This window comes from Papio anubis, chromosome 14, assembly GCF_008728515.1.
Source record: "Papio anubis isolate 15944 chromosome 14, Panubis1.0, whole genome shotgun sequence".
Taxonomy (NCBI): Eukaryota; Metazoa; Chordata; class Mammalia; order Primates; family Cercopithecidae; genus Papio; species Papio anubis.
This window is the reverse complement of record NC_044989.1, coordinates 57,956,604-57,980,636: the sequence shown is the minus strand read 5'-3', so window position 1 is coordinate 57,980,636 and position 24,033 is coordinate 57,956,604. Positions and strand designations below refer to the sequence as shown.

The 24,033-nt window shown below is 37.0% G+C and overlaps 1 long non-coding RNA gene across 3 annotated transcripts in view; it reads left to right on the top strand.

Moving 5' to 3' along the window:
• Positions 1-24,033, top strand: part of LOC110741062 — a 599,818-nt gene that overhangs the window by 325,519 nt on the left and 250,266 nt on the right. The window lies entirely within an intron of this gene.

The window sequence follows — 24,033 nt, the reverse complement described above, 5'->3', positions numbered from 1 at the left end:
AGGTTGCAGTGAGCTTGATCATGCCATGGCACTCCAGCCTAGTGATAGAGTGAGACTCTGTCTCAAAAAAAAGAAAAAGAAAAAAAAAAAAAGAAAGAAAAAAATATATATATATGGCACAAATATGGGCTCCAGAACCCCCCTTGGGAAAATTTAATGCTGTGATATTTCTAGTTCAGATTTGGGTCTGGCTTCCTAAATTTAGTGCAAGTTTTAAGTCTCGTTAACTCACCCTTATTGGAAAATGCTTCCACATCAGGTTGTCATCCCCATACTGCCTTATTTAGAATCAGATTTGGGTTCCATAACAAGTGTTGGGGTGGAGGAGGGAGACTAGGACCAATGTGAGTGTTGGATTGGCTCATAATTCCTTTGACAAAGAGAAGCAATAGTGTTTGTGTATATGAATATTGTGACAAATGTTTTCTTAAAAAAAAGAAAAGCCTGCCAAAGTGGGTGAATAAAATGCAGCTAATTTAAAGTTTAAAACCTCTCAGAGTGAATGATAGTCCTCACTTGGCCTAAAACGTGTGGCTAATTGCTGTTTATTAGCAATATGCTTTCCTCTTTTGCAATGGCTATAATAAATCTGCAATTGGAATTCCCCCAATTAGCTATTTCATGGGCCAGAGCCAAGATTTAAATTTCTGCTGCTGAAAATATAGCTTCATTGATCAAAATCACACAGGTGAAGAATAAAGATGCAGCTGCTTATGTAAACTTCAGAATTTATATCAGGAGTGAAGACCCATAAAAATATTTGCTAAAAAATGACACCTAATTAAAACAATTCCTCAAATCTCTAAAGGCTTTATGATTTTTTGTTTAGTTTTATCAATGGAAAAATCCAGGGTAATAGAATTTGCTGGCAAACAATATATTAATGTGCATTAATGTGTGAATTTTCTTATGTTTAAAAGTCCATGTATTTTATATTATCTTGTAAACACAGTTTAAATGGCTTGTAGTGAGGTAGTTATTACTGAAGGCAGCCCCCCAAAATAATATATAATGAATTTATATAACTAATACATACAATAGTTTAGACCTTTGGAAGAGTGTGTCATTGGAAATTAATCCTTGAGGGTCTTTTAGTGTATTTCCCATTAAAACTCACCCTATTCCTCTTCCCATGCTTACATTTCTTTGAACAATTTGGGAGGTAGAAGCGCAGACACAAAGATGAAATTTCCAGATAAGCAGTTCTGTTTCCATAGTCTGGGTAACATAAACATCCATTCACCCACCTGCTAAAGTGAGTTTGTAAAGTATGCAGAATTCAAAGTTCAAAAATTCTCGACATTTTTGAAGTACCACACTGTGCCAAAGACCACTCCCCTGTCTGGCATATCCTTCCTATCATTTCTTCCTAGATGACTCTATTTACTCTTCAACTATTGACTCAATCACATCTTCCTTTCCCTGATCTCTGTGATTAGATATTTTATGCACTCTTTTGGAAAAATGTACTTCTCTTCTTAGTACTGCTCATTCCTATTATATGATAATGAATATGTGGTTATTTGGTTAATGCTTGTCTCACCTCCTGTAAACCCTGAGCAACTTGAGGGAAGGAGCCATATCTAGTTTTGCTCACTATTGTATTCCCAGCACCTGCCACAGTGGCTGGTAATCAGTAGGCACTTGATAAATATTGATAAAACAGATTAAATCTTCACAATCATTTTCAGAAGCCTTTTCCAAACCTGTACAGTTTTCCTGCTTCTCTACCATAAAGAGAAAGAAAATACTTCCTCTTGATGAGGAAAATTATTTCCCTGTGCTTTAGATTCCATCTACTCCAGTTTTCTCCAGTAACTCACTCCAGCAATCCCTAATTTTGCTTCTATCTTCAATCTTTTTCTCCATTCCTTCAGAATAAATGTATCATCAAGAATCTTCTATTTTACAAACAAATATAAACACAAAAAGAAGCAACAATAAAAATAAAACATCCCTAAACCTCCATTCAATTATTTCATGTATTGGACCTAAATTGTAGAACATCTACAATTTTTGTAGTCATCTACCATTTGTCAGCCATATTTCAGGCTAAATAGTGAAGAACATAGATTAGTTTCTGTAAAAGAAAAAACTGAGAGTCAGCTGCCATCCCTTCTCTCTGCTTTACTTCAAAGCCAAATTTCTAGTTTCTTTACAATATTATTTTCCCTTGTGTTTACCTTCTCACTTCCTATTCACCCCTCCACCTCCAGAAGTTCCATACCAAATAGCTAACCAATAAGTGGTTAAACCTTACCAAATTTGGCATTTGATCAAATTTGATCCTTATGAAATTTAACATTCTTTTAGCATTTGGACTGATGACTCTCTCCTGGATCCTCTTTTCTCTGTTGGTTGCCTGAAACTTATCTTTTTTGGTTCATGGAAGATTTTTCTTGCTTTCATAAATAAACTATTATTTCTCTATTTATATTACATGTTGGTATTCCTTGTGGTTACATTTTTAGTACCCTTCGTAGGCATTTTCCAGGTGATCTCATTTAATCTATTGGCCTAACCTATAATATGTAAGTCTCGACATATCCTGCCAAAGTCTCTAGTTAGATTTTCAAATCTATGGGTACAATTACTGTTATTCTTCTTCATCTGGATAGCCCACAGATTATTTCCAAAACAAATTCATTGGTGTGTCCTTCAAGAACAATTTGTTCTCTTTTCTCTTTCTTAAAAAGTACCCTTCACTTAGTTGCTTGAGCCAAAGCAATGATGTTCACCTTTGATTTCTGACTACATCTTCCCCTCATTTGCTGTGATAGTCAATCATCAAGTAGCATTGATTTTACTTACTTAAAATTCTTTAGCTTCCATTCTATTTCCTCTATGTTCACTACTCCTACTTCCTTTTGGAATGTATCTTCTCATATGCAGATTATTATAATCGTCTCTTAAGTGGTTTCCCTTATAAATCTAGTTTTGACATTTCTGCCAGCACAATTTTTATAATATGCAAATACAGCCCTGTTGTTCCAGTGCTAAACATTCTTCACTAGATCACTTGAACTGTCAAGTTAGCACAGCCCCTAAGCATATGCCTAGCCATTCTTATTTCACGTCTCTTGTGCATGCTTCCTTCAAATTCTATGTTCAGTCAACTTCAGCTTCCCCATGGGACCATATTTCCTCTCATTTCCAGAATTTAGTGCACAATTCTTTATTGTGTCTTCCTTGATCTTCCCAATATAATTAAGGAGTCTTTGTTCTTTGATAATAGAATCCCACAGTTATCTTTATTACATATTTATCCAGTCTAGAGGATAAAATTTACTCAAAATTCCTTAACTACACATACTCTTTTTTAACTATCACCTCCCCTTCCCACATAATCTCTCACACACACACACCCCCCTATCATGGAAAGACGGTGTTGATAATCTGACTTGATTTATTGGTGGGAACTCAGATTAAAAGATCGTACCGTGAAGTTGGTACTTCCTTTGAATTAGATCATATCTGTCTGTCCTCTGCTTGAAATGGTTCCCCATTAAATTGAGAATAAAAGATAAGCACCTTCACATAGTTTAACACATTTTACTGTCATTTACCTCTTGAAACTCACATTGTTCTCCACCTGCTTTAAACTTTCCAGCCACATGGCCTTATTTCAGTGCTTTGACTATGCAAAACCCCATTGCTCATAGTCTTTTCTTTCTGAATACTACCCCCCCAATCCCCGCTTCACTATTTTTTGTCTGGATATTCCTACCCATCATTTAGATCTCATCTTAAATGTCAATATCTCAGATAAACCTTCCTTGATTTCTCATTTTGTAATGAATACTTTCTGTCATTCTCACAATGTATCTTGTTATGTTACGTGATTGAATCATTATAATTTGTCATTGTCATCTACTTCTTCCATTTTACCATGAGGCCCACGAGTCTTATGGAGTATAAGAATATCATATCTGTTTTGTTCACCACTGTATAATCTGTTGGGCATCTTTAGGTGTTCAGAATCCTTTTAATAAGTGTAATGTTTTGGGGACAAAGACCATAATGTGCTTTCATTGCTTGCTTGGTAGGGAGTAGAGATGGAGGCTAACATTGCTGACCTTTCACATATGCTTAGGACCTCATTATGTAACCCCCTAAAGTTCTCAATCCTTCACCCATATCCTTTTGGACCCCTTTAATCTTTTGGAACATTTCAGTTCCCTGGGTACTTTCTCCCCCAGCAGCCAGTGTTGGTATCTCTGTGCAGAGGCTGCCCTTAGGCTGGTAGAGAGTGTCTGGAGATTTATTATCTCCTGAGGTCCAAGCTCTTATGAAAGGTCTGATGAGTTTCAGGGGAGGAAGTGTAAATACTCCATCTCCCTTACCCGGATTAAGACCACAATTTCCTCTGTCTCCAAAAGTCCCATGTGGAATTGAGCTATGCTCTCTGTGGTTTTCCTTAGTTCCATATCCTTGCTTGGCTTTTTAATCCATCCCTTTTTTATCCCAATTCCTGTCTCATCTATTGTTTTTTCCTAATAAGTCACTTTCACACAAATCCTTGGCTCAGAGTCTGTTTCTGGGGAACTCTACCTAAGACATCAAATTTCAAAGAAGAGGCTTTGAATGCTTTTCATGTCCTTAGTACAAACTTTTGACCTAGGCTGTCAGTCAAATTCTAAATTATTTTTTGTTTAAACAGGCACAGATGCAGAATGTGCTGGAAAGGCCTTAGTGATCCACCCATCCAATGGTCTTGTTTTATTGATGAGGGACTGAGCAGCAGAAGGGCGGGTGCTTGCTCAAGGTCACAGCCTTCGTGACTGGAGGGTGGCCACCAGGACTAGAATCCTGATATTCCTGACATCCAGATTCATGCTCTACATCAAGAAGCTTTCATAAATTTAAATTGAGTGATTTAAAAAGGTTGGAAAGAAACCAAACACTATTAAAATAAAACAAATTGGCCTTCAGATAAAAATAATTCATAGGAGCATTAAAGTCATTAAAATACATCCTGAAGATAAGCTGAACTGACAGCAACTTAGTGTCCCTTACTATGTTTTATACAACAATTTTATACAGTCATTTCTTCTAATGCCTCCTACAGAGAAAACATCTGGTAATTATGTGGCTTTAGGATACATATATGTGCATATGTATAATATAGGTGTATATGTGTGTATAACAAAGCATTGAATTTCTTAAAAATAAAAATTTGAAATGTTTACAAAATTGCTGTTAAAAGCCACGGTATGGCTGCTTCACAGATTGTGATGAGGAATAGCTTCATATGTCTTACCTGAGAGCCCTCAAAGTGCTTTAAATGTGTTGTACTTGTGACTTATGAGGTTCCCAGACAAGATATAAACCTATAATTTTCTGCAGTCATCGTTAGTCAAGATGACAGGCTCAACCTGGAATGGAATTGATTTATTAGATTTTTTTTTTATTCAGATGAAGCTAACACATAACTATAAATTCTCTGATTAATGAAAAGGTTCTAATACCAGAGCTAACACATCTTCATGATTTGGTCTCTAAAACTAATTTAAGCAAAGTTGTAAATACCACTCCATAAAAAACACCCATTGCTGCGTGTGTGTGTGTATGTGCTTCTGAGAGGGCTCGTGTATTCAGTGATAGGTCCACAAAATTTTATGAGAGGCAAAAGGGATTCTTTTGGTGACTTCAATTTTATTAGTAGGAAAATGTTACAGAGCTTTTGTGATAGGTTTTCTAGAAAGAGGAGGAGGATATGAAATTGAAATGTATTGCCTTGAAGTCAATTTCTGATAACATTATTTTAACTAAAATGAAATCACACAGTGCAATGTTTTTCAATAAGTAGACTGAAAAATGATTGATTTAGTAATCACCCAAACTTCCACACCATGCAGAAATGCTCTAAATGCCATTTCCTAGAAGTCAGGTTTGAGTACTATTGGGGATAGGGAGTTAAGTATTTATAGTTTTAGATAATAATACATTTTAGAAACACTTAACTTATATTCATAAGAAGTGTATTTTTCCATAAATCTGAGACCCTTGTCAGAATTCTGCCCTCTGGTGATACACAGACTTATTCTAATCTTTCTTGCGTAGGATGTTTTTTCACAGTCACCATATGCACAATGCTCTTTGCTCATCTAGATGGAAAGTAGAGCCTCTCTTGTTCATTTCTCATGCAACATGGTTTCTAAATTTTTCATAATCCTGTCATGGTTGAATTGGTGAAATTCTCTGCAAATGTGGCGTTCCATTGAGATGAAAAAAAAAAAAAAACAGTACTTTTGCTGCTCCTAATTTATTTCTGCAACAAATAGTTATTTAGTGTCTATTTTGTGTCAGCACTACTCTAGGCATTGATTGAGGGATACAATGGGAAGAAAAAACTCTGTCTTCACAGCATTTTTAAGTATGTTCAGCAGTGCATATTTTAAAAGGTAACCTATCTCCCTAAATCCAAACTCTCTTTTGTTTGTAATGTAGTCTAAACTGTAAAACATTTTAATTCAGCAAATAAATTGTATTTACTCATATTTAACAAATCATAAATTAAAATATTTAGGGTTTATATATGATCATTGGATAATCTCCCATTCTAACTTTTACCTCGAATAATTTCTGAAATGAACACGTTTCTTGTCTTTTAAAAATATTTTATCTCATCATCCAACTTGAAATAATTTTTGTAATTTAATCTTATCTGTTAAAGACCCCTTCTGGTTTTGAGCCAACAAAAAGTGAATAAAAACATTTTTTGGGACTTTACTAAGTTGTGGTTAAAAGTGTTACTTAGGCAAGGAGTCAAGTACAGAATCTTGAAATCCCGTCGTTTCAAGATGGTAATACAATGTGAAGCAAACATTATGGTTAATAACAAAAATAGTTCAGTGAAACCAAAAGTAACACAGAAATTCAACTTCCACAGGTAACCATCATTGCCAATTTATTGTTTGTCTCTACAGAATTTTAAAGGATACATTTTTATACAAATTGTATTATATTTTACACTTCTGCATTTTAACTAACGTATGTATTATATATCCATTCCCATTTTAAAATGTAAAAAAATTCCTTTTCCTTTGGAATACATGCAATTTTCCCCCACTGTACACATATACTGCAATTTATTTAATCTATTCATTATTCATTGACATTTAGGCTGTTTCCAGAATTTTTTCATTATAAGCAACATCGAGCATACATAGTGGTGCACTTATACTATTCTTAGCCTAAGATAAACTTTCAGAAGTGGATCAAATTATATTCAAACTTAAATTTTGGAATACATTACCAGATTGCCCACTGGAAAGCATGAAACATTTTACACAACCATTTCTATAAATTGAATTTTTATCTTCTTTAACCCTTCCTAGCAAGAAGTATTATACATCTTCCTAATCATTTTCCATTTAATATTTTGTTTTAATTTACATTTGCATGTCTAAAAGTAATTTGTGTTATATACTAACTTGCTACTTCCCCAATTTTCTATTTGGATGATTTTACTTTTCTTTTTGATTTGCTAGAATATACTGAGTTTTCTGGTCATATGTTGCACAAATTTGTCTTTTAAAGTTTATCTTTTGTGTATAGTGTATATAAAATGTGTGCGCTGTCAAATCTGAAAAAAAAAACTGTACTATTAATTTGATCTTTAATCAACTATTTAGATTTGATTGAACAACAGATTATTGTAACAGCATTCCAATATCAAAATGGAACTTGGAAAGGGCTGGGGAGTTGTAACGAAAACAGTCCTGGAAGATAGTATTGTTTAATCTTGTGTAAAATATTTCAATCTCTCTAAATCTCAATTTCTGTATTTGTAAAAAAACAAAAACAAAAAACCAAAAAAACCTAAAACAAAAATCGAGAAGAATAATGTCTACCTGTGTAAAGGGATATTCTGATGATAAAGTGTGCTAATGTATATGTTAGAAATTTTTTACTATGTGAGACAATATTTAATTATCTTTTTCATTTTCATTTTAACTACTGTGTTTATATAAATCTAACAGGTTATGGCACCTAGCTGTCTAGTTAGTAGTTTGAAGAACCAATATCTTTATTTTTCTTCTAAATGAGGTTCTTGTGGTCTTTTAGGACTCTTGTGGTTTCCCATGATTCTTAAATATCACTGGCATCACAACTATAAGTTGTCTCAATACTTAGGATACAATTCATCTTCATCTAAAGAGAAAACTTTTCATAAGGCCGCTGGGAGCTCTCACTATCTCCTCACCTTTTTTGAGTTTCAGTTTTCTCTGGAGGACATTTTTTCTCTCCTTTACAGTTTGGTCATTGTTCTCTTTGAAAAAGGCAGAGTAATTTCGTTTGCCTTTTGTTATTTATTTACCCTGCTTTCCAGCTTTGTTTTTTCTTGCTTTGGATATAGTTTCAGGCACCCTGTGGTTATAACTGATAATTTTTTCTGGCTTCCCCTAATGTGGGGATTTAACTTTCTGAAATGAATTCTTATGACTTTTTTTTAAATTTCTCTGTCTCTCTTACTCTTCTATATTCATTTTAGGTTATGTCCCACTTCCCATCTGCCTTAGTCCATTCGGGCTGCTATAAAAATTCCCATAAACTGGGTGTCAACAGAAATGTATTTCTCATAGTTCCAGAGGCCGAGAAGTCATGATAAAGGCACCTGCAGCTTTGGTATCTGGTGAGGGCCCACTTCCTGGTTACTTTCTGTGTCCTCACCTCACATGATGGAAGAGACAAATGAGCTCCCCTGGGTCTTTTTTTATAAGGGTACCAATACCATTCATGAGAGCTCCACCTTCATGCTCTAATTGCTTCCCACAGACCCAACTTTCTAATATCACATTGATGATTAGTTTCAACATATGAATTTGGGAGAAACATAAGTATTAGATCATGGCAACATCTATCAAGATTTAGTGTTTCAAGAGAATGGACAACCAAGATAGATTTTCCCAGTATCAGAGACCACAGAGAGAATTTTCTCACTCAAGACAATGGGAAATACCAAAGTGAAGGAAAGAACTATAGGAAGAATGAAGCCAGAAAGAAGACGTGGAGTTGTATAACCAGTGGGCTGAAAGACATGGTGAAGCCAGCAACCAAGGATATTAGAGTAAACACAATATGGTGAAAATAAGCCAATTATGAGTAGGCCAGGCTTGGTGGCCCATGCCTGTAATCCTAACACTTTGGGAGGCTTAGACAGGAGGATTGCTTGAGGCAAGGAGTTTCAGATCATCCTGGGCAATATAGCAAGACCCCTTCTCTAAAAAATAATCATAAAGGGCTTAATGGAGATCAAGAAAAATTACATTTGTTGCCTGCCTTTAAAGACTGGCTGAAGCATGGTTGAAAAATGAATAAATCTTACATTCTTATTCAGATCCTGACCTAGGATTCCCCTAGATTCCCTTTGGAATTCGGTGGTTTCACTTCTGGATTTCATTTATCATCTTCTCAATATGTGCAGAGCTGTTAACAGATCAATAATTCAGCTTTGTGAAAATCTAGGTTTTGCAGATTTGAGTCATGAGGTTAAGTATTAATAGAAAGTTAACAATCCCTTTGAATTTTCATGTATTAGCTCTTTCACAGGTCATTGAGAGTATATAAAGAGATGTTCTATTTAAAGAGCTCTGGTCTTTTGCTGGGAAGATGGAAGGGAATTTAATGAGCCCTTGCTGTATGTTGATATCAGGGCAATGGTGAAAAAACTCAGCCGCAGACTAGAAAAATCAAATATGCCTAAGTAACAAGTGATAGGGAACTACTACATGGACAGATATATCTTATAATCTGATTCCTATACACCAATATAGAAGGAATTAGCATCTTAATAATAGTGAGTCCTCCAATCTATGAACATGCCCATTTACTTAGATCTTTTAACATTTCTCTCAGTAATATTTATATAGCTTTTGCATGTTTTTCAGCAGATTTATACCTAGGTATCTGGTATTTTGATGCTATTGTAAATTATGGCTTTTAAAATTTTATTTTCTAATTATATCCAACAAATAGAAACAAATTATCCAATGATCTTCATAAACACACCTATTAATTCTATGGATTTTTCTGTAGATTTAAAAAATGTTATGTATATTAAATTGTCAACTATATAAAATAGGGTTTTAGCATTTTTTTAGAACATATTTTTTGTGGATAAGTATTTTGGGAGATAATTTGCATTGAATTCAGAAAAAGACATAGAGCATGAGGGTCCTAGAATAGCACTGGCAATAAGTAGAACTCCTAGTAAAGTGTTTTAAAACTCCTAGTAGAATTCCTAGTAAAGTGTTTTTCTCCTTGTAAAGACCATAGGAAAATGTGGGTGGTGTATAAGAAAGAATACAATCATCTCAGAAATGTCACTGTGTGGATATTGATGGTAGTGTTTCATAGATCCCTGGACCTCCACCTGTATAGGATTCAGCCAGGTTATAATAGCTAATATTTCTAAAGAGTTGTTATGTTCCAGACATAATGTGCTTTAAATTTTAATTCATATCATCAAAGCAATCCAATGAGATATCAATGATTATACTTTCCATTTCACAGATGAGAAAGCATAGGCACAGAGAAGTTAAATAACTTTCCTAGGATTACACAATAAGAGAGTGAATCATTCTTCTTTAACAAATTGAGATGTTGTTTTTCTAAAACTTGAGCTCTTAACCATTGTGTTTACTATTTCCTATTGGTCTTCTGGGTCATAGCTTTTTCACAAAGCCACTGCATATCCCTTAATCTACTCTGAAGTGGGTGTATCCGATAAATGATCAAATAAAATTCACAATACCACTAAATGGCAAAATCCAGGGTACAATGGGTATATAAGACAAACCCCAGTGCTTGTCTCACTATTGATAGGCTACTTAGTTTTCCTGGTTGTCAGTTACTTGGACCAACACAATGCACATGACTTGCCTTGTTGCAATAAAGACAAGGCTAACAGCATACCGAATAACAGGAATAATCAACCAGCAGGTTTAGAGAGGTAGCTTCATGAATTTCCCACCATACCACCCTAGCTTATGTTGGACAATGCATTTGCCAAGGTGGCAACAGCATGACCGGGTTAGATTTATTGCATTGCACAGTCCAGGAGCCACCAGTAGATGTCTTAAACTCACATAAACCAAATATTTATTAGAGAATAATTCACTCAACTATGAGAGCTACTTCATCACTCAGTGGCTCCCAAGATTGCCTTCTGAGTTTAATCTATTCTGCTGAATCAGTCTAATCTAGTTTGTTCTATGTTGTCTTATTAGACCTAACCAGTAACCCTGGAGGCCTCAAAATTAGAGGTTTGCAGCATCCTACTTGGTGAGGTTGTCAAACATAGCAGAAATCATGCGTGACTCTGAACATTTTGCCTGCCAAAACCTGCAGTTTTTCACTCTGGAAATATTGTACCAATTCTAAAAGGAAGATTGTTAATTTTGTAAAAACATTGGCCATTTTATATAGCATTAATATTTCCCACTTTCAACTATTTAGTATCTTGATGACAAGTGGTCCATGTTTTTCTAGCTGCGAATAGTCACAGATGAACAAGCCAAAGTACCAATAGCCAGTCCACAGTTTTCAAATTTAATGTACTAAATATTTTTCTTAAAACACAAGGTTCTTCTCATAGCCCATTAAAATGGCATATAAGGCAATAGCGAGGTAATGGTTTATGAAGATTTAGAGAAGAAAGTGAAAAATAAAACACCTCCTTTTTCTTTAGAGTGCAGATGTAAAACACCTACACTGTAAAGTATTTATTTGCCAATAAATTGACTAACTGCAAGCTGTACATAGCTGTTTTAAACAGATATTTCAATGAGTTGAGATAATGACAACTTACCCTGATTATGCATTTTGAGAAGATTAACCTACACTGCACTGACATGCTCCACTGTTGAGAAAAAAGGTATGATAAATGATGGCAGTGAGCCTTCTACTATCATGTATATATATGATAGTGTTATATATAATATATAAGAATAATATACAATAATATATATTATATATAATAATATATATTATATTCTATATAATATAGAATAATTATGTAGATAATATAATATATATTATATAATATGTATTATGTATTATATATAATATTTATATCACATAGGAGCAATTACTGTAAAAAGAAACAGCTGCGAGCATTACCCCTTTTCTACCTACAAAAACAAAAAAAGCAAAAGGAAATAGGTAACTGATATAGTTTGGCTGTGTCCCTACCCAAATCTCATCTTGAATTGTTGTTTCCATAATCCCCCAGGGAAAGACCTGATGGGAGATAATTTAATCACAGGGGTGGTTCCCCTCATGTTGTTTTCCTAATAGTGAGTGAGTTCTCATGAGATCTGATGGTTTTATGAGGAGCTTTTCCCCCTTTTGCTTGGCACTTCTTACTATGACCATGTGAAGAAGGAAGCGTTTGCTTTCCCTTCCATCATGACTGTAAATTTCCTGAGGCCTTCCCAGTCATGCTGCACTGTGAGTCAATTAAAACTCTTTCCTTTATAAATTACCCAGTCTTGGGTATGTCTTTATTAGCAGTGTGAGAATAGACTAATACAGTGACTATTTACCATGAAATAGTGCAATTGCCTGACAGGTTCTTGCTGCCCACTGCACAGACAAAACCAATTTACTAAGACCATGGTCTTGCAGTAAGGAAAGAGTTTAATTAACACTAGGCTAACCACAGAGAAGATGGGGGAGTTATTATTCAAATCAGTATCTCCAAGAAGTCTAAAGATAGAGTTTTAATGGATAATTTGGTGGGCAGGGGGCTAGAGAATGGGTACTGCTGATTGGTTGTGGATGAAATCATAGAGGTAAGGAAAATGGTTCTCATGCACTAAGTCTGCCTCTGGGTGGGCGCCACAGGACCAGTTCAGTCATGAGTCATGGATTCAGGTGGGGTCGGTCAGTTGCCAGAATGCAAAAAAGCATGAAAAACTTCTCAAAAGACCAATCTTAGGTTCTATGATAGTGATGTTATCTATAGGAGCAATTGGCGAAGTCATAAATCTTGTGACCTCTGGTCACGTGATTTCTAAGCAGTAAGGGATTAAAGAAATTATACTTACGAGGGGCGGAGCAAGATGGCCGAATAGGAACAGCTCCAGTCTCCAACTCCCAGCGCGAGCGACACAGAAGACCGGTGATTTCTGCATTTTCAACTGGTACTGGGTTCATCTCACTGGGAGTGCGGGGCCGGTCGGTGCTGGTCAGCTGCTGCAGCCCGACCAGCGAGCTGTGAAGCAGGCGGTATCGCCTCACCTGGGGCCAAGGGGGAAAGGGAATCCCTTTTTCTAGCCAAGGAACTGGGACACACAACACCTGGAAAATCGGGTAACTCCCCAATATTGCGCTTTAAGCAAGAGCAAGGCACCTGGGATCATATCCACACCTGGCCGGGAGGGGTCCACGCCCGCAGACCTCCCTCATTGCTAACACAGCAGTCTGTGATCTACAGGCAAGGCAGTGGCGAGGCTGGGGGAGGCCCGCCATTGCTGAGGCTTAGAGTAGGTGAACAAAGCTGCTGGGAGCTCCAACTGGGTGGAGCTCACAACAGCTCAAGGAAACCTGCCTGTCTCTGTAGACTCCACCTCTGGGGACAGGGGCACAGCTACACAACAACAACAACAACAACGAAGCGGCAGGAAACCTCTGCAGGCATAAGCCCGACTCTGTCTGACAGCTTTGAAGAGCATTCTGCCCACGGGGCTGAGATCTGAGAGGGACAGACTGCCTGCTCAACTGGGTCCCCTGACCCTGAACCAGCCTAACTGGGAGACATCCCCACTAGGGGGCGATCCTGACACCCACACCTCACAGGGTGAGTACACCCCTGAGAGGGGCTTCAAAGCAGGAGAAATCAGACAGTACGCAGCTGTTCAAGAGAAATATTCCTGCTTCTGCAGCCTCTGCTGCTGATGCAGAGCAAACAGGGTCTGGAGTGGACCTCAAGCAATCTCCAACAGACCTACAGCTGAGGGGTCCTGACTGTTAGAAGGAAAACTATCAGGACACCTACACCAAAACCCCATCAGTACATCACCATCATCAAAGATCAGGAGGCAGATGAGCCGCAGGGCCCAGGAAAAAGCAGGGCAGAAAAGCTGGAAATTCAAAAAATAAGAGCACATCTCCCCGGCAGGGAGGCATCTCATGTCGCCAGCATGGATCAAAGCTGGGCCAGGAGAATGGCTTTGTGAGATGAGAGAAAGGCTTAGTCCATCAAATTTCTCTTGAGAGCTAAAGGAGGAGTGCATTACCAGTATAAAGAAACTAAAATCTTGAAAAAAAAAGTGGAAGAGAATTGTGGCTAGACGCTAATTAATGCAGAGAAGGTCCTAAAAGCGAAATGAAAGAGATGAAAACCATGACCACGAGAAATGCATTGACAAATTCACAAGCTTCAGTAACCAACTTTCGATCATCTGGAAGAAAATTATCAGCGATTGAGGATCAAATGAATGAAATGAAGCGAGAAGAGAAACCAAAAGAAAAGAAGAAAAAGAAATGAACAAGCCTGCAAGTATGGGATTATGTAAAAGACCAAATCTCCGTCTGGTGGGGTGCCTGAAAGTGAGGGGAAAATGGAACCAAGCTGGAAAACACTCTTCAGGATATCATCCAGGAGAACTTCCCAACCTAGTAGGAGCAGGCCAACATTCAAATCAAGGAAATACAGAGAGCATACAAAGATACTCTCGAGGAAGAGCAACTGCAAGACACACACATAATTACCAGATTCACCAAAGTTGAAGTGAAGGGAAAAATCTTAGGGCAGCCAGAGAGAGAGAAAGGTCAGGTTACCCACAAGGAGGCCCATCAGACTCACAGCAGATCTCGGCAGAAACTCTCAAGCCAGAAGAGAGTGGGGGCCAATATTCAACATTCTTAAAGAAAGAATTTTAAGCCAGAATTTCATATCCAGCTCAAACTAAGTTTCATAGAAGTGAAGGAAAATAAAATCCTTTACAGATAAGCAAATGCTTAGAGATTTTGTCACCACTAGGCCTGCCTTACAAAGAGACCCTGAAGGAAGCACTCAACATGGAGAAAGGAACAACCGGTACCAACCATTGCAAAAAGAAAGCAATATAAAATGTAAAGACCATGTCAGAGGCTAGGAAGAAACTGCATCAAACTAAAGGCAAAATAACCAGTTAATATCATAATGGCACAGGGATCAAGTTCCTGCATAACAATCTTAACCTTAAATGTAAAATGGACCTAAGTGCTCAATGAAAGACACTGAACTGGAGAAAACTGGATAAAGATGAAGACCATCAGTCTGCTGTATTCAGGAGACCATAACATCTCCTGCATGAGACATACATGAAGCTCAAAATAAAAGGGATGGAGAGGACGCAAACAAATGGAGAGCGAAAAGGAACAGTCCTGGTCTCGTCAGAGCAGACTTTTAGGCATCAAAAGATCAAAGAGACAAAGGGGCCGCATTACACCAATGGTAGGGATCCATTCAATAGGAAGAGCTAACTATCCTAAATATATATGCATATTACAGGAGCACCCAGATTCATAAAGCAAGTCCTTAGAGACTTACCACAAAGAGACTTAGACTCCCATACAATAGCCAATGGGAGACTTCAACACTCCACTGTCAACATTAGACAGATCAACAAGACAGAAAGTTAACAAGATATCCAGGAATTGAGACTCACCTCTGCAGCTTAAAGCAGACCTAATGAGCATCTATGGGAACTCTCACTTGGAAATCAACAGAATATACATTCTTCTCAGCACCACATAAATTACTTACTCCAAAATTGACCATATAGTGGAAGTAAAAGCACTCCTGTGTAAATGTACAAGAACAGAAATTATAACAAACTGTCTCTCAGACTACAGTGCAATCAAACTAGAACTCAGGACTAAAACTCAATCAGAACGCTCAACTACATGGAAACTGAACAGCCTGCTCCTGAATGACTACTGGGTACATCCGCGAAATGAAGGCCAGAAATAAAGATGTTCTTTGAAATAATGAGAACAAAGATACAACATACCAGAATCTGGGACACATTTAAACAGGTGGGGAAATTCATAGCACTAAGTACTGAAGCAGGAAGATCAAAAATTCACACTCTAACATTCAATTAAAGAACTAGAGAAACAAGAACAAACACATTCAAAAACTAGCAGAGGCAAGAAATAACTAAGATCAAGGAAACCAGAACTGAAGGAATAGAACACAAAAACCCTCCAGTAGACAGGGTTGGTTTTTGAAAAAAGTCTTCAGAATTGACAGACCGCCTAAGTGAGACTGGCAAGAAGAAAGAGAAGAATCAAATAGGCATAATAAAAAATGATAAAGGAGATCACCACAAACCCACAGAAATACAAATTACCATCAGGCTACTATAAAACACCTCTACATGACCAGGCAGAAATCTAGAAGAGGCGGACATTTCCTGGACACTTACACTCTCCCAAGACTAAACCAGGAAAAGTTGAATCCCTGAATAGACCAATAGTAGGCTCTGAAATTGAGGCAATAATTAATAGCCTACAACCAAAAAAGTCCAGGACCAGATGGTTGCGGCGGCAGTTTACGAGGTATAAGGAGGAGTTGGTACCATTCAGCTACAAAACTATTCCAATCAATAGAAAAAGAATCCTCTAACTCATTTCATAGGGCCAACATCATCCTGATACAAAGCCTGGCAGAACACAACAAAAAGAGAATTTTAGACCAATATCCCTGATGAACATCAATGCAAAATCTCAATAAAATACTGGCAAACCCAGTTCAACAACACATCAAAAGCTTATCCACCATGATCAAGTGGAAGCTACCATCCCTGGGATGCAAAGGCTGGTTCCCTTAGAAGCATTGCCAGATGATAAACATAATCCAGCATATAAACAGAGACAAGAGACAAGAACCACATGATTATCTCAATAGATGCAGAAGGAAGCGACAAATTCAGCAGCCCTTCATGCTAAAAGCGCTCAATAAATTCGGTATTGGTGGGCGCAAGTAATAAAGGCTATTTAGCGAGCAAACCCACAGCCAATATCATGCCAGGCAGGGCAGAAACTGGAAAAATTCGAAAACTGGCACAAGACAGGGATGCCCTCTCTCACCACTCCTATTCAACATGAATGTTGGAAGTTCTGGCTAAGGGCAATTAGGCAAAGAGAAAGAAATCAGGGGTATTCAGTTGGGAGAAAAGAAAAGAAGTCAAATTGTCCTGTTTGCAGATGACATGATTGTATATTTAGAAAACCCCATTATCTCAACCCAAAATCTCCCTTAAGCTGATAAGCAACTTCAGCAAAGTCTCAGGATACGAATTAATGTGCAAAATCACAAACATGCTTATACACCAATAACAGACAAACACAGAGCCAAAATCATGAATGAACTTCCATTCTGAATTGCTTCAAAAGAGAATAAAATACCTAGGAATCCAGCTTACAAGGGATGTAAAGGACCTCTTCAAGGAGAACTACAAAACCATTGCTCAGTGAAATAAAGAGGACACAAACAAATGGAAGGTATACCATGCTCATGGATAGGAAAGAATCAATATAAGTGAAAATGGCCATACTGCCGAGGTGTTTATATACGGAAATTTCGTGCATACCATCCCATCAAGCTACAAAGAGTTTCTTCACAGAATTGGAAAAAACTGCTTTAAAGTTCATATGGAACCAAAAGAGCCGCGCATCTCCAAGACAATCTGGGTCGAGAGAGAAGCTAGGGAGGCATCCGCGTACTGACTTCCAAGCCTTGCCTGAGGGCTACAGTAACAAAACAACGCTTATGGTACTGGCGCAAAACAGAGATATAGACCAATGGAACAGAACAGGGCCTCAGAATAATACCACACATCTAGCCATCTGATCTTTGGGTAAACCACAGAAAAAACAAAAAGAAATGGGAAGGTTTATTTGACAAATAGTGCTGGAAAGTTGTTTCGTATGAGTAGAAAGCTGAAATGCGGGATCTCGCCTTACTCGCGCCTCCCGAAAATTAATTCAAAGATGGATTAGAACAAATATTAGACCCTAATATATAAAATCGAGAGAAAAACCTAGAGTAAGTACCATTCAGAACATAGAGCATAGGCAAAACTTATATCAAACCACCAAAAGCAATGCTTGCTCGCTAAATTGACAAAATGGGATCTGACCAGCCCAAAGAGCTTCTGCACAGCAAAAGAAACTACCATCAGAGTGAACAGGCAGCCACAGAATGGGAGAGGGGCAGTCTACACTCATCTGACAAAGGCTATCCAGAACCTACAAGAACTCAAACAAATTTACAAGAAAAAACAACCCATCAAAAAGTGGGCAAAGGATATGAACAGACATTTCTCAAAAGTGTATTCATACAGCCAACAGACATATGAAAAAATGCTCATCATCACTGGCCATCAGAGAAATGCAAATCAAAACTCCTGACTGGGAATACCATCTCACACCAGTTAGAATGGCAGTGTTTTGAAATTCCCGAAACAACAGGTGCCAGGAGTGTGTGGAGAAATAGGAACTTACTTTTACACTGTTGGTGGGATTGTAAACTAGTTCAACCATTATGGAAAACAGTATGTAAAGCGATTCCTCAAGGATCTAGAACTAGATGTACCATATGACCCAGCCATCCCATTACTGGGGATATGCCCGAGGATTATAAATTATGCTGCTATAAGAAGACACATGCACCGCATTATGTTTATTGCAGCACACTATTCTAATAGCAAAGACTTGGAATCAGCCAGTATGCATTCGATGGTTGGTTAAGAAAATGTAACATAGCATGAATACTAGCCATAAAAAGGATGAGTTTCTTAGTCCTTTGTAGGGACATGGATGCAGCGACTCATAGGCTGGCAAACTATCACAAGAACAAGAAAACCAAACACACATGTTCTCACTCATAGGTGGGAACTGGTTTCCTAATGAGATCCTTGGACTCCAGGAGAGGAACATCACACACGGGGCCTATCATGGGGAGGGGGAGGGAGGGATACATTAGGAGTTATACCTGATGTAAATAATGAGAGTTGATGGATTACAGCATGAATAGCATAGCACAAGAATATACATATGTAAACTACATGTATGTTATGCAAAATATACCCTACAACAAAGAATATAATAATAATAAATGAAATTTGAAAATGACAAAATGAGGTTTAGCAAAGCAGAAAAAAAAAAAAAAAAAGAAATTATACTTACATTTTAGCAGAGTTCCAGCCCCTCTCATAATCCTAATCTCATGGCCTTTCATAAATTTTCAGTCCCTGAGAAAAAAGAATGTTAGTTTTAGGGAAGCAATGCTGTCATTCGTGCTTCAAAAGTAAACCATAAAATAAGTTCCTCCATGGTTAACTTGGCCCATACCCAGGAATGCATCAGGAGAGCCAGCCTATGAGGCTAGATGCAAGATGAAGTCAGCCATGCTAGATTCCTCTCACTGTCATAATCTGCAAAGATGGTTTTAATCATTAAGAGAGATAGAACATCAGCCTAGATTGACAGGGTTGGGCTACATCCAGGACACATTGCTTCCCTCAAGTGCTAATTGTAGGAAAACATGGTACACTTGTTTAGCATCAGGAAATTGTGATTTAAATTATTGCCTCTTCTTTCTCCTGCAAAGTGGCAATTAATGCAAAGTGAGTGGTAGTATGCTCTACTGCAAATTAAAGGAACAGAAAATTTGAGGGTGGTAAAGGGGGAAAAAAATCTCTGGTTCTTAAATTCGAAGAGAGGAGACAGGTGTGGGAGTTGAGAAAGCACTTGAGTCGGGAAGGGATAAGAGGAAGAAATTAGTTTTTGTTGTTTTTCCTTTGCATTTGGAATGTTTTAATGTGAACCTATGACTCACTGTGTTAAAGGCCATTCATATATATTCCCATGTAATATCAAGACAGCTTTGGGGGTCACACATTATTATTCCTATTTTACAAATCAGTAAACAGATGTTTGGTGATGTTAAATTCCTTGCTGGAGATAAACAATTAGTTGATGAAGGAATCAGAACACAACCTATGTTTCTCTGGCTCCAAGTGCAGACTGCTTCCATTAAGTGTATTTGTTGTAGGAAGTAGAAAGGGTCACTTCACTGCCTAGGTCTTGGTTTCCTCATCTATACAGTTGGATAATAAGATGGATCTGATAGTGTTGTGAGAAATATTTTGGAAGAGTCCATGGGAAAGACTCAGGACAGGGCATGTCACAAAGCTTAGTGCATGACAGTTGAAAGTTTGCAGTGATTGACTGCAGCAGAAGATTGTGGTTAAGCCTGTGGCACATGCTTTGTCAAGAAGTGAGATACTTTCTGGAGCATTGTATCTTCTCTTTGTCAGAACCACAGGCAATAACCCTGTTTGCAGGCAGTCAGTCATCTTGAAACCACATTTGGAATTACTCAGAAGAGGAAGAATATGAGAGAATATGAATGAAATAGAGGAAACCTATCCCACTACCAGAAAACCAGTTTAAAACACTTCCTGATTTGGCTCAGTGCTGTCACTCTAGAGGAAGGATGTTAGTGGAGCACATATTCTAAAACGGGATTATCTATAGCTACTACTCAGCATCACCTACTGGTAAGCTGACAGAAAACAGAACTCAAACTACGCAAGGCTAAAAAATTGGGAATATTAGTTTGAAAAAGTCAAATTGTAGTTGGGAAATGGTTACAAGAGACATTGTGCATGAACATAATATAACATTACATAGGCCCTATAAGATAGAATCCACAGAAACATGGAGTTTCAAATAGTGAATATAAAGTTAGATTAAAATATTGTAAACAAATTTGCCAAACATGTTTTCATGGAATTAAGAAGGGAGAGAAGGAAAAAATGCACCCATATTGATGAATTTAATTTTTTCTTCAGATTTGCTATTTTGTACATTAGTCACAAATGCATTCTTCAAAAATAATCTGTAATAGAGGACAATCGTACTGAAATGTATTCAATAGATAAATAAGAGAGAAAGCAAAATAGAAGTGATTGTATATCTTGCGTACATTACATTATTTTTCCTCTCCAACTTTCTATAAACTTATTTTTTAAAAGTAGAGACTTGTTTAGATTAAAAAGCTAATATATGCACATAGTAAACAACAAATCCAAACTGTAATAAAGTTATGTAATATAGTATGTCTCCCTGAATGCTAGGATCTAAGTCTAACTTGAGAAATTGATCAGGCTTATAAGTTCTTGCTGTTATTTCTAAAATATTTCTATGAATATATAAACAAGTGTCTGTGTGCATGCAAGCAAGCACGCACATGTTTGTGTGTGTAATGTGTCAGTTTTTTTCTCTCACATGTGGGAGCATATTAAACAGTTTGTTATGGATTTGTCATTTTACTGAAAATTATGTATTAAAAAGGCTATCTGATAGCTGTGTCTTGTTCAGGTGCCTCTAAGACTTCCCCTAAGGCCATTGAAGTAAGATTGGCTAGTACAAAAAGATGATGAATTTAGACAACAGATATATTTAATAAATGTCATTTTTAGGATTCATTGCAAAAGAATTGGTGAGTTCTTTAAGTTTGGTTTTGTTTTTATCAAAGAAATACTTGCATGGAGTATCACTAATCGAATAGTTCTGCAAGGCTCATAGCCAAAATAAGTAGTCTTTTTACTGTACTTTGCCGGTCACACAAACTCCCGTTCCTCAGAGGAGATTTTTTTTTTTTTTTTTTATCATTTTAAAAACTTTTCTAGATTATATACTTTCTTATTTCTATGTAGGATGCTTGTGGGCAAATTTTATATTTAGTCAATTTTATGGAATATCTATTTCTTTTCTACTGTGACAAATGAAGACTCGGGAATCATCTTTCAGTCCTCTTTCCAAACACACAGGCACATATTCTCTAATATAATCGATAGAGTTATATCATATGTGGCTTGATCAATATTCAGTGTGTGCACCCTTATGATCATGTAAATATTATCTGCAGATGGGACTTTTAATGACTTGAGAACATCTGGATTTACACTATGTAGAAAAGAGTATTTTATTTCTTGCTTTTCCTGGAGTTAATAATTATCTCTTTTTAACTTTTGCTTAGGTTTCTATCTACCTATTAGTAATTCTAAATTCTCAAACATTTGAAAATTTTGTCTCTATATATTCAAACACATCAGTTCCTTCCTCTCTTTTTCCTTCCTTCCTTCCTTCTTTCATTTCTTCTTTCATTTCTTCCTTGCTTTCTTTTTTCTTCTTTTTTTCTTTCTCCTTCCTTCCTTTCCTTCTTTCCTTTTGCTTTCCCTTTCGCTTTCCCTTTCCCTTTCTCTTTCTTTTTCTCTTCCTTCCTTCCTTTGTTCCTTTTCCTTTTCCCTTTTCTTTTTTTCTTTCCTTCCCTCCCTCCCTCTCTCTCTCTCTTTCTTTCCTTTCTTTCTTTCTTTTCTTTCGTTCTTTCTTTCTCACTTCTTTCCTTCCTTTCCTTCTTTCTTCCTTTCTTCCTTTCTTTCTATTTTTTCTCCCTTCCTTCCTTCCTTCCTTCCTTCCTTCCTTCCTTCCTTCCCTCCCTCCCTCCCTCCCTCCCTCCCCTTCCTTTCTTTTCCTTTTCCGTTCCTTTCCTTTCCTTTCTGTATTTTGGGTCTTCTTTTGAGATTTGGTCAATTTTCTAAAACTTCTACTGAATTTTTATTTTCCTTTGCCATGTTTGTATTTTGTTTCAAGAGCATTCCTTTTTTTTCTAAATGTTGCCTTTTGTGTAATCATCTCTTCTTTTGTGGAAACAGCAACCTCAATTATTTCTCTGAGCATAACATGGGTGGGTTATTTTTCCACTGCTAATTGTATTCAGCCTTCCACACTGTCTCTATTTTCCAAGTTTCTTTCCTATTTTTCCTGTTTTTTCTTTTTGTTGTTGTTGTTTTGTTTTTTGTTTGTTTGTTTTTTTAAATTGATCTCTGTCATCTTAGGGACTTTTCTCAAATGTGTAGTAATCCATGACTTTAATAGTGAGTCACTAAACTTGATTAAAGGCGGGGGGGGGGGGAAGAAAAAGAGAAAGGAAAATATGTTTATTGAGATTCATTATAGGTAGGTTTGTCTGTGCAGCTTATTTAGGAATTTCTGTCAGTATCTGTAGATCTCTTCTCTTAAAACTGTTTTCCCAGAGAATAAACCTGTAGTATTCTCAGGGGCAAACAGAGAGGGCTGGTTCTCATCCTTTAGGGGACAGACACAAATTTTATCTTTACCCTCATCCTCTGCTGTATCTGATGTTTCTAAACCCAGAGCCCTTCTGTTCTATCTCTTTAGTAATTAAACTTACAGTCCTATAAAGTGGTGGAGATCTAGCTGTTCTTTACAAAGACTTGAATTTATTAATTCATTCCTTCAACAAATATTTATCAAGTACTAACAATATGCCAAACACTGTTTTAGACACAATGGAAATATCTGTTTTCAAAACACAAAATTCTTTGCTCTTGTGATTTTCATCCCCAAGGGAACCCTAACTTTCAGAACTCACGAGTGTCTGCAAATTCTAAACTTTGGTGTTCTATAATGTGAATTGGCTTGCTTTATTTATTTATTTTTTGCTTCTTTGCATATTCTGTTTTTATTTTTCTATTTGGTTTGTTCAATGAGAAACCACTTGCTCATTTGCTTTTCAGGTCTAAAATTGGGTCGCTGTCATCTCCTATTCAATTCTTTTATCTTTTGGGTTTATTTCACATGCTTTTGGTCATTTCATGGGATTTAGGGAGGACATAGAGGTAAATGTATAAGTTCAATCTGCCACCTTTTTAAAAGCACCTGTGAGTAATTTAGCCCAAATGAGCCCCAGCATCCTAATTCCTTTGTACCTGTGATGTGCTTGGGTAGCCCAACATGTCAACACAATTGGGAATCTGGACTGTCCTGTATTAAAAGCCATTTCTGTTACATGCTGACCTTGTCTGAAAAGGTCTTCTGGCATCAGAATATGCACCTAGTCTGTGCTACTCTTCTTGCAATCATTGTGTCCTCTGACAGAACTGCTATTCCTTTTCTGGCCAGACCTCAAAGGACTCAGATTTCTGAGAATATGCAACTATT